This window comes from Monodelphis domestica, chromosome 4 (genome assembly GCF_027887165.1).
Source record: "Monodelphis domestica isolate mMonDom1 chromosome 4, mMonDom1.pri, whole genome shotgun sequence".
NCBI lineage: Eukaryota > Metazoa > Chordata > Mammalia > Didelphimorphia > Didelphidae > Monodelphis > Monodelphis domestica.
Genome location: NC_077230.1, coordinates 14,465,713 through 14,478,187, shown reverse-complemented (window position 1 = coordinate 14,478,187; position 12,475 = coordinate 14,465,713).

Below are 12,475 nucleotides of genomic sequence, written 5' to 3'. Positions count from 1 at the left end.
ATTCCTAAAGCTGGAGCTGTTAGAATAGCTTGCTTTAGTTGGGACAAAGCATGTAGGTGTTCTTTTGTAAGTTTTAATGACTCTTCTACATCATTCTTTTTCAGATCTGTGAGGCATTTGGAGATGTTGGAATATGCTATGACATATTGCTGAGAGAACCCTGCCATCCCAAGGAATGCCCTAAGTTGTTTCTAGGTTCTTGGGATTCCTAGCTTTTGTATATCAGCTATTCTCTTGTTGGAGATTTTCCTGGTACTCTTTTCCAGAATAAAGCCTAGGTATTCAAGTACCCACTGTAGCTTTTCTTTGAGACCTTATGCCCTCTTTGATATAACTCTATTAGCAATTTTTTAAAGTCTTCTAAACATGTTTTAGGGTCTGGTGATACAAGGAGCAGATCATCAATATGGTGCACTAGTTTACTATGTTTGAACTTTATGGATTCCAGGTCTCTTTTTAACAGCTGACAGAATATTGACATGCTTTCACAACAACCTTGAACTATTTGAGTCCAGTAGAGATGATTTTTTTCCCACTGGAATGCACAAATATTCTGGCTTTGCTGAGTTTGTGTTGGGGTACTTGGGAGGTATGCCATCTTTGACTTCTATTTTGACTGGTGTTACCAATTTAATTATCCCTACATTGTTCTGGTGTTTAGCCCATACACCCTGTGGAATATCTCTAGGGATATCATAGATCAATGTTACTGCATGCTGCTGGTCTGAAGTTTCATTTAATTGTCCCAGGAATAACAAGGAATAGTGTTTCAGGGATTGTTTTGGTAGATGCAGATATATTTTCCCTAACTGTTCACAATGTAAAGTTGCCCCAATTTTACAAAGAAAGTCTCTTCCCAAAAGGTTGTCTGGGCACCCAGGTATTAGAAGGAATGTGTGGTCTATAGACAGTGGACCTAATTTTACAATTTTAGATTTGAGTTCAGGGACCTGTTGTATTTGCCCTGTCGCTCCTGATACAGAAACCATTCCCTCTATGGTGGCATCTCCTGGAAATGACTTTAGTACAGATCTTGTTGCCCCTGTAACTCTGTTCTCCCACTTTTATCCATTCATAAGGTTCTGGTGTCTCTGCCCCATCTTGTGAATTTGCTATCTGCTGTGGGGTGGGCCAGCCTCCCACAGGGGATGGGGGTCTTGGAGGTGGGACGGTATCAGCGAAATGATGGATGGGACACAGCTTTCACATTCAACCCACAGCATAGGTTTCACAGGATGAACTGCTCCACCTTGGCTGAAACCTGGCTTTATTTTTATACCTTCATGATCACACATCTACTTGGCACACAGTTTCATTCTCAACATACATGTTTCCATGGAATCTAACAACAGACAGGAAGCCTAGGGAGATAGTCAATGAAACACTGTTGCTAAGGGCAGGGTCGGTGGATAGAATCAACATGACCCAGATATAGGTTAGGGAATTCAGAGCACAGATTTGCCAGAAGTTTTTATGCCTAGAAAAGAGGGTCCTATTCAAGTGAGTATATAAGAATCCTTGGGTTTAATTTTGTAAGTGGGCTCTCCTGGTAATATCCTGGGGGGACAGAGTGGGACATCTGTATTAACCCTGAAAGCATGTTGCTCTCGTCTATTTTTCCTGGGGTGATGTAAGAATAATAATCAAAGCAATTCCAGCAATAAGGGGAAGTTAATAAGGAAAGTCACTTGGAGGGGTTTCAGTGGGTGTTTCCATCCTTCGTGGGGGCTGCTTTGCAGTCCCTGGTTTCCACATGGACCATGTCAAACAGTGTGGTCTTTGATGGCTCCTGGCAGTTGCCTATCATATTGTTTAAATGCACAGTTTCCCCAACATCTTTTATTCTTTCTTGTCCCATAATGTGTTGTGAGTTTGTGTATTTTGTCAATGTTTGTGGTTCACCTTGTGCTAAAGTATAATCCTCCCCTCCTCTTTGATTCTTCCAATATGTGGTCAGCTCAATGTGAACTGATTGCAATTCAGGACCTTGGACAGTGACATGCTGGCATACTGTGTCAGGAATGTCAGGAGTGTCAGAGAAGGGGTCTGCATTTAGTGTTGAGATGCACTGTGTCAAAGCTGCTTAAAGGCTGTGTCTCTCTCACAGTTTTATTCTCTTTTACCCATTCCCTTATATTCTGTTTCAGATTCTGGTTTAAGAGATAGCAAGTTATTGTTGAGTGAATATTGATTTGTGCTAATTCCTTCCCCAGGTCTGTTGTCATTGTGTAATTCAGGGCTTTTGATCTTATGGTGTGGGTAAAATTCTTTTGTGGTTATGTTTAAACTAGCTTTCTTTGCACTATCTTTTGCTTCCCCTCCACAGTCCTTAACTGTATCAACTTGCAGCTGAAATAGAATAAGTAAACTGAGGGAAAACTATTACTTATTGAAATGAAGAATGTAAACTGACTGGAAACTATTACTCTTATAATGACTGCTGTTCTCTGGCTGTCTGTGACTAGAGAGAACTGCTAAAAAAAACCTGAGGCTGCTTATTTATAATGGAGGGATGCCACACACAGGAATGCTGGTATACAAGGGACTACTTAAAAGGGACTGATCTGGAATTTGCTCTAGGGTTTTGCCTGCTGATCGCTGATTCTTCAATCTATTTCCTTGCCTACTCCCTCCCTTAACCAACTTCTCCCTTTTGCCTTCCTCACCTCCCAAATCTTCTTGAAGCCTTTGCTTCTTCCCTCCCTCCTGAGTGAACTATAAAGATATTCTAGTTGCTTTCTCAGTCAAGGGGTTTATTGGGATAACAGGATGGGAAACTGAGGTAAGAGAGATGAGGATTTCCCTAAAATACAGGGATAGTTTTAGGAAGGTTTGTGGGAGTATTCCAGTCACAAACTGTGACTTTGAGACAGTTAGGGAGATGGAGGACAACAGCAGTTCAAAATCTTCTTTCTTCATCTTCACAAATCAGCCAGGTTTCTCAGCTTAACCCCAGAAAGAAACAAAGTTCAAAATCTCTCCTTTTCTCCTGGCCAGCTCAACTCTCTTATAGACCACCAACTCAAAAGCTTCTCCCCTGATCAACTTCTACTGCTTAGAGCCAGAGAGACAGAGACCCAGTCCCAAAAGCCCATTTTCTCTTCTCAGTGTCAACTTCAACTGCTCAGAGCCAGAGAAACCCAAAAAAACCAAATCAGCCTCACAAAAGTCTTTCAGCCAGCTTCAAACCTCCAGGGAAAAAGAGTGACTTCCAGTCAGAGACACAGAGACAAAAAAACAAGTTTCTCCTCCCAGTGTGGCCAGCAAAAGCCCCCAACTGCCCCTCCTGGGAGCATTCCATTGGAATCTTCTCTTGACTAACATCTAGAACTAGATCTCCAGCCCTGCATCTTGGTCCACAAGTCCTGCAAAACCTCTCTCTCCATGTCTCTATCACACAGCTGTTCTGTATATTTTTGTTCTTTGGGCATTTTAATGGTGGGGTTTGTGTCTTTAGCTTTCAATTTCCTTGTAACAGTGTTTTTCCCTGGTATTTTGTTAGAGTGGTCTGGAGAATTGCAATGTTGCTCTTTTCCTATTGGAGTCATGTTATGTTGCTGATTGAAGGATTTGTTATCCCTCCCTCTGATTGCAATCCCCAGACCCAGTCTACATGCTAAGAAGTTATTTAAGTATGTTCTGATTTGTTCTTTGGTTTTTCCTTGCATTCTTATATGCCCCCTTGCTGTGAATCAAATATGACCTGTCTCATGTCTGCAATGCTAATTTTCAGTTCTTTCTCCATCTCAATTGTTGACCTCTGCTTTGCACTCATGTTTTCTCTCATACTCTGCATAATGCTCAGTTCTCCCACCATCAAATTTTTAGATTCCTCCTTTTTTCTTCCACCCCCCCCCTTTTCTATCCTTTGGTTATATTCCCACGTTTCCTCCTTGAGAAAACGTTTTCCCTCTCTGTCACTTTCTGTGTAGTAAGTGAAGCTAAGTCCTGGCTTCATTGTGTATAATGGCTCCCCTTGGATACCACTTCAGAGTAACATGGCTTTGCACCCTGGCTTATGGCAGCTTGCATTGACTTCAGGTCAAGGTCTCTTCCTCTCTGCGTCTGCAATGGTTACAACACTGTTTGTCATTGGTTTGCTGTTTCCAAAAAGTCTTGTTGTACCCTCTGCCCTATGAATTTTGGTATTGGTATTTTCTATCCCTGTTGTGCCCTTGTTCATATTTCTGTTTCATTGGGCAGGTCCAGACCACATGTCCTGTTCTTCCACATAGGAAACACTTTCTATTGTCTCTTTGCCCCCTCTGCTGGTATTGGGTGCTTTGTCTATTAAAAGTTTTGATTGTGGCCAGATTTTTCACTTCCTCTATTTCTTTTTGCTTTTGGGATTCAGTAGTGTCATGTAATTTTTTCTTAAGTTCTTCTTTTTCCCTATCCTGTTCTTCCTAACTTTCAAACAGGTAAATGGCAATGTCCCTGAGCTCATATAGGGAAAGTGAGTAGTATTTTGGACAGTAATTACAGAAAAAGATTTTTAGGTGCTGATTATATCCCCATAAAAACTGTCTCCTGACATGGGCTGTGGACTCCTAGGAATCTTGGTTGTAACCAAGTATTGCTTCCACGTTTTTGAGAAGGTGATTCATAAACAGGGAAGAATGTTCTTTCTTCTCCTGTTGTAGCCTGTCAAATTTTCCCCAGAAATTTGGTCTTTTGCAGAATGACTGTATTGCTTGTAGTAGGTCTTCCCTACATTTTAAAAAATAGCTCATGTTCAAGGGTCTTGCAAAATCAAAATCTGGGTATTCCTCCAGCCAGCTAGTAAGGGTATCATCTTGTCTAGCTTTTTCAATAAATTGCTTGTGCTCTTGTGGCATTAAAAGTTCCCCCAGAAGAATCTTTCCATCCCTAAAATCAGGCTCTTAGAGCCAAAATGCTCTTTTCAGCTCCTTGAGACAACGAAATGGTTCAGAAATGAACTGAGGAATTATTTTTTTCAGTGATTCCAAGTCCTGTCTTGTGAAGGACTTGTGTACCTTAGCATATAGTATCCCAGAATCGTGTGTCAATTTTGCAAAGTCCCTGAGAGGCATGATTTTCTGAGCCCCCTGGACCTCCTCAGGTTTGGTGTTATCAGGTGTCTTTACTGTCATTGCATTGTTGTTACACACCCCTACTGCCCCTAGTGTTATGGTATTAGCTGTCTCAGAACCCTCGTCCATGTCCCTATTGTCAGTCAAGTTTTCTTTTGTCACCTCCCCAGCCACTGTTTCTATTGGTTTTCCCATATTTTCTTTGTTTTTTTGAACATACTCTAGGAGTATTTCAGTCAGTATAGGGATCTGTGCAAATAGTACCTCCAGCCTGTTGTCCAGCACTTAGGTGTTTACTGCCTTCTTGTGTATTATGATCCTAGCCCCTGATTTGACATAATTTATTGCCTGTCCAAAAGCAATAAGGACTACATAAACAAGAGGTAGAGTTTGCCAGAGAGTTGAAAATTCTAATGGTATCTTGTTCTTATAGTTAGTCATATTGAAAATGCTTCCTATAGTGTCATGTATCATGACTGCTATAGTGTTGTATATAAAGCAGTATCCCCAATATGTCATTATAGCCCCCATCAGCATTATCCAAAACATTATTGAAAACATTTCTTTTCTCAACTATCCCTGTTCTTGTTTGTTGTTTTCCCTTACTTAGAATCAAGATGTCTGATTCTAAGTAGTAACTGCCTCAGTGCTCCTTCTCAATATGGCTGCCCTACCCAGGGAACTCCAACTGTCAACAGATGGCAGTTGACAATGGCTTCTGTCAGACCTCTGGGGTGCCATCTATAATAAAGAGGTTTTTATGTGGGGAGAGAGAAGAGGGGGAGAATGGAATGTTCCCTCCCTCAAGGCAAGAAGGCTCCAAACCTTCTCAGCCCATCCCCCCACTGCTGATGGAATCTTTGCAGTCTCTCTGGGCTTTTTCCATTTCAAAAGTCTCTGGACACTTGTTAACTGGGGCATGACTGAACAAGTCACAGTAGGTGAATGCAATGGAATGCCAGTGTGCTCTAAGAAAAGATAAAGGAGCTGGTTTGGGGAGAACACTGGGAACCCTTCTGTGACCTGAAGCACAGTCAAGAGAGGAGAAACAGAATAACTGACCCCCAACAATCATGAAATTTTGCTCAATGCAATGACCAACTACTCTTCTGCAAGACAAATGATCCAACTTGTGACTCAAGACTTGAGGCCTGGAGGAACAGCCCATGAGGGACTGGTCTTGACTATGCATATTTGTTACAAGCAGCATTTTATTTTATTATTTGTGGGGGAGGAAAAGAAGAGATTTTTGCCCATCAAGAAGAGGGAAAAATCTCTCTATGGTTAATACTGTTTGTCTCTGGTCTGATATCTTCTGGTGCTATAGAGATGACCCTGGAGTCTCAAAAACTGTTCCGGTCCTGCCAGGCCAGGGCAGGCTTTGAAGAGAGGATGACAAGAGTCAGTAGGGGCTCTGTACAAGAAGAGCTGAGCCAATCCCCTGTGCTGACTAGCTCCCACTTGTCCTGTTTAAATTTCCTTGCAGCTTGTGTCCCTCCCTGTGAGCTCCTTGAAAGCCAGGACCGTGTCTTTGTGTGAGGACTTGAGGAAGAAGGTGTTTGTTTTGCACTGACGCCCCAGTGCTTAGGCACAATGCCTGGCACAGTGTAGGCCATGCTTTCTAAAAGCTTGGTGACTAACACTGAGGCTGAGAGGAATGAAATGGTTGTAAAGAGGCTGCTGGAAAGAGCTGTTTGGCCCTCCTGTGCACATTTGCAGACACTCACCTTGAAACAGGAGTTGGAGTCCACAGAGTCCTGAACGTCTCTCTTATTGCTTCCCTTTGTTGTCCAGAAGGAGAGCACAGCAGGGTGGAAGTTCTGAAGCACCAAGAGGAAGGCATACCAAGCACCTAGCACCCAAAAGGAGAGGTGAATTAAAGTCCAGACTGAGACAAAAGGTAGCAGGTTCTCTGAAAGGGCTGGAAGTTGAGGGTGAGGACCTACATCTGGACAGAATCTATGTAAGATCTGACCCTGGCCAAAGGAAGGGGATGGACCAAAAGCTTTCATGATATGATTCCTTCTCTCCTCCCTCTCAGAAGTCATTTCTATACTTTTGGATCATAAGAAAATGAGAAAGAGTAAGTTGGTTAGGGGACGTGGAAATTGTACCTAGAAGTCCTGCTTTCTGATCCAAAGCCTGGTTAGTACACAACCCTGCCCTTTCTCATTGGGAACCATGATGCTCTACAGAGATGCCACCTGAAGACTATGCCTGGTTACCATCTGTGTGTGGCATCATCATTCCCAAGTTGGGCTTTGGAGTGCTCCTGATCTTACAGTACAGTATGACTGAATGATTTCATGACTCAAGACCAAGGGTTCAGCCCTTCTGGGATCACCAAGGGAGAAATACTCTATCTGTCCTCACCCATTTTCGAGCCCAAAAAGAAGAGGCAAAAAGATCCAGAGCTGGTGCTAACCATGCCCTGTTGAGAATTTGTAGGGGGAGAGATAATGGATTCCTTCTTCATTTAGCCCCTCTTTCACAGCCCTCAAGTAACTTGAGAACTACAGGGTGTCAGTGACCAACATTAGTCTGGAAGAACTACACGGAGAGGGTGCCCCAGAAAGGTTTGCTGAAATTGATTAAGAGGGGAACAAGAAACAGGTCAGAACTCAGACTTTAGGCCCAAGAACTTGCCTATAATTGGTCTCTGTCCATTTCTCAGGGGCTTTTGACCTGTGTCCCTACAGGTTCCCTTACTGAGCTCAGTCTTCCAAACCGTATTTCTCTTACCCTACTCCCAATCCCTTGTCTGTCCCTTCCACTTCCCCACAGGAGGCTTCTGTGGGGACTCAAGAAGACTTACCAAAAGCCTATGCAGCCAACAGCAACATGATGAGGAAAAAAGCCACCTTTTTAGGAAAGCGGGGTACCCAAATTTCATAGGGAGGAAGGAGGAGATGTTAGGAGGGGAGCCTCAGCCCTAGTGCCCCTCTTGGGAGACCCTGACTGAGTGACCAGTGTAACAACCCAGAGAGTAGATGCTCAGGGCAGCCAGCAGGAGCAGAGCTGGGATTTGGGCACAGCCCCGGAGGTCATGTTGAAGTAGAAAACTTGGCTCATGAACTGCATTCATGTCCTAGTGACATGATGCCCTTTGAGAGGTTTCCCTGGATGTTCTAACTAGCCCTGCTCATGTTGCTCTGCCAGAAATGTGTTGATAGTCTAAGGAATGGGACAGCCTTCTTTCATGAGTCCTTCCACTCACATATTTAATCTGAGAAGAGCCTCCAAGAAGTCCTGCTGAAGCTAGCTGCTCACCCTGGTCCTAGACTTCAGTCCAGGATTCTTGTCTATGCCTACAGCCTTATTTAGAGCCTCCTGGCTTCTGCCCTGGAGGCAGCTGGGATACTATGACCTCTTCCTTTTCTCCCTGGAGAAACTGAGGGAATGTCCTGGCAAGAGGGAAGAAAATTCTTGATTCTCACCCTAAAGTAGTGATGGTCTCTGACTGCTGAGGGCCCTCTGACTAACATAGGTGAACCCCAGGAGACTCAGCTGAGGTCAGAGGCTCAGGAAGAGAGGGGTGCCCCTGTGTTCACTGTGAACTCATTTCCCTGAAAAGCTAAGAGTCCTGAAATGGGGCCAGATCTGACCCTGCCCAGGGTGTGCTGGTAGATGTTTAAGGACCGGCTCTGGTGGGGCTGTAGTCAGGAAAGCATATATATATATATATATACAGCATATTCTTCCCATTTAATTCAGTCTAGAAATCAGTCAAGAAGTCAATGAAGCCTGGATTGGCAGCTGACTCACAGGAACTGGAAGGAGCTGGTAGTAGCCCAGTTTGACTGATCTGATCCTAAGATGATAATAAGATTCATCTCCTCAAAGGGCACAGCAATGTCAGTGGATCCAAGTTGAAACTGAACAGGGAAAGCAAAGCCCTGTGGCAGAATAGAGCTCAAGGATTGTGGACCTTCACTGACCTGGCTAAGATGAAGACATCCAGCAAGACAGCTGCAGTGCTCAGGTGGGAGGAGGTGATGCCAAGCCACCAGTAGATCAGGCCAAAGAGCCAACCTGTAAATGTCTCAGCATGGGGTTCAGAAGCTTCCCTCTCCAAGCCCCATGTCTGTCCTAGAGCTCCCCAGCCTCACACCTCCCAACTGTGCAGATGCTTTTGGCTCTTCTACTCTCAGATCCTCTATCTGTGCTTGGGTTCTCTCTACTGTGCAAGATCATGTCCCTACACAGAAACAAGGGACACCCTGGGCACAGTGCCCACCCATTCCCAGAACCAACCTGGAAGAGTGACCACCAGCTTTAAAGGAGGCATTGCTTTGTCTGGATTTGGAGCCGGGTGGCTCAATACCCAAATTCCAGGCAGGAAGGGGGAAATGAGGAACCCCATAATGGGTATGCCACTCCCTCTCTCCTGCTATGAGGCTGAGACTCCAACCTTCACAACCTTCTCAAGTGCCCTGGAGCAGTTGGATTGCAGAGTTCTCCCTCCTTATCTCAGAGACACCCATTGCCCTCCACACTTCCCAGTCAGAAGTTTCATGCTGGGTGGCGGCGGTGGTGGTGGTAATCTATTCTGAGCATCCTAATCTGCTGTGAGGAGGCTCTTGATTACTTGTGGGAGGCAGTGTACCTCACTTGAGTAATTACCTTCAGAGTTGCACCCTAGAGATGTGAAGCTTCATACTGCCAGATCTCTTCCTGAGAGCCTGCAGGTCTCACACATGAAGAAGAAAGACCAGAGGATCAAAAAGAGGAAGGGACCCAAAAGAGAGGATCTGGAGAACTCCTTAGAGAGGGGCTGGCTAGGATGAGGAGACTTTGCAAAATGAAAAGAAATGACACTAAAAGCCCTATTTGAATATTTTAAACAGGTGAATCATTTACAATGTTTGAGGCGGGGTTGAACAAAATCACAGGGTAAGCTTTGGGTAGCCAGGAAAACTCAGTGGATAGAGAGCCTGAGATAAGGGTCCTGAGTTCAAATGTGTCCTCAAACACTTCCTAGCTTGGTGAACCTGACATGCCACTTAACCCCAATTGCCTAACCCTTCTGCCTTTAAATTGTTACAAAGTCCAAAGGTAAAGCTTCCAAAAAACAAAGCCACAGATATCATGGGCCAGGGAGAGTTTTTAGGCTAATGGATACCTGAGCCTGCCTCCTCATTGGATGCCTTTTGCTCATGTTGCTAGGTCCATGGGGGTTCAGGAGAAGAGATACACTGTAGTTGGGTTCTGTTCTGAATGCAGCTTGGAGCCTCTTGATTTCTAGCCTTCTGGATGCTCAGATTTGCCTGTCCCTCTTTCCTATTCTTGGGAAAATCAACTAAAGCCCTGGTTGTGGCAGAAGGGGAAGAGATAGTGCTGGGGTCAAGAAATCCTCCCACTTATGGGCAAAGAAAGCAGAGTGATCTCTCTACCCAAGATGGGGGCAGGAAGGAGATCTATGTGGTATAGCTGTCAAGTAATAACTTCAGTTGGGATCTTCAAGGCTTAGGATCTCTTGGGCACTGCTCACCTGAGGGGACTGTTCTGGAAGGGAGCATGTCGGCCAATCATCAGGAGCTCTCAGCAGTATTGGTGCTGCTGTCAAGTCCCTTGTAATCACCAGGAGAATGGATCCAATTCTGGCTTCATCTTAGAGACCTGAGTGAATTAATTCCCCTCAGATTTCCCCCTATTGAGAAGAAATGGGGGCCACCTTGAAGAAAAGTGGAAATACACCCCAAACTAATTCCATCAAAAGGGTATGTGAGCTAGGAATCTTACAAGGTGCTATTAGAACGGGTATTAAGCCATTCCAAGTCACAGGGATTTTGGCTATCTCCTCAGGTAAGGTCAACCAGGTTACTGCCTAACCTCAGCCTTGGCTCAGGTTTGTCCTAGAATTTCCTCTTTCTGCCAATCTGTAGCCATCAGCTCAAAGCTAACCTGAAGGACAGCTTCCCCAATTAAGGACCAGCCCCACTCTCTTTCCCTTCTTTATCCTCTATTCCCCCCACCTGGAATTTATTTCAACTGGGCTTTTTCCACTTCTAATTGTTCTCAGGATGCCTCATGAGCACACATATTTCTTCCAATGTATTGTAACCTTGATGCTGAGGATCAAATTCTAATCCATTTCTTTGGTGTCTTCTCTCTGTTCCCCCAACAATTGTAGGTAATATTATCTGTACTGGAGAGTGTACAGGGAAACATACAAGAACTTGGTCATCATGGGTGGAGTCAAGATGAGGGCTTTGTAGCAGTAAAATCTAAAACTGCTCTGATTATCCTTCCAAACTTATTTTTAGGAGGCACCTTAAGATGACAGGAGTCAAAGCAGGACAAGTGAGGGGGCACAACTTGAAAGGTAGGCAGAGAGAGCTGATTTTCATAGGATAAGGAGGAACCAGAAGCAAAACTGCAAACAGAGGAATGCTGGCTAACCACCACCCCCTATTTCACCAAAGTCAGAACCTTGGCATGTGTCAACTTTGAGAACCTGGGATGAGGGTTGCACCAGCAAGGGAGCACCTCAGACTCACATCTTAAGGTTCCAGGCCCTGGCACCAGCCTTAAGTGAGAAGTCCATAGTGCTTGGCCCTTTAAAGCATCAGTGAAGACTTAGCCCTAGAACAAAAGTCAGATGAGAAGAATCAGTAAGCACCTTATGGAATCCCCAGTCCACAGGCAAAAAAAAAGTCTAGGAAGATGAGCAAACAGCAAAAAGAAATATTTGACCCTAAAAAATTTCTATAGGGAAAAAAGGCAAAAAAAAAAGAACCCACAAGAGATGATAAAATCCAAGCAACTACATGTAAAACTTCAACAACAACAAAAAAAGGCAGAGAGTGAGAATTGGTGGCAAGTTCTAGAAAAACTAAAAGAGGAATTAAAAAATTTAAACAGCATGAAGAAAAATGGGAAAAAGAAACTAAAGTAATGCAAAAATAAGAGCCTAAAAAGCAAAATTGGCCAACTGAAAAAAAAAAGAGGTACAAATATCCAATATAGGAAAATCTGTTTTAAAAAACAGAACCATCCTACTGGAAAAAGAGGCAAAAATATCCAATAAAGAAAAAAATGTCATGAAAAGTAGAATGGACCTAAAGGAAAAGAAAAATCGTGGAATAAATTCAGTCTTTAAAAATTAGAATTGGGCAAATAGAAGCTAATGATTTAATGAGACATCAAAAAACAAAACAAATGAATTTTAAAAATGAAAAAAATATGGAATCATACTGAAAAAAACCCAACTGATCAGGAAAACAGATGAGAGACAATTTGAGAATTATTGAACTACCTGAAAGTTATGGCCAAAAAGAGATGTAGACATCATATTACAAGAAATTATCCAACAAATGATTGCTGTGAAAAAGACAGTAAAGTAGACATTGAAGGAATCCACTGTTCACCTTCTGTAATCTCCAAATGACAACTCCCAGAAATGTTATAGCCAAGTTCAA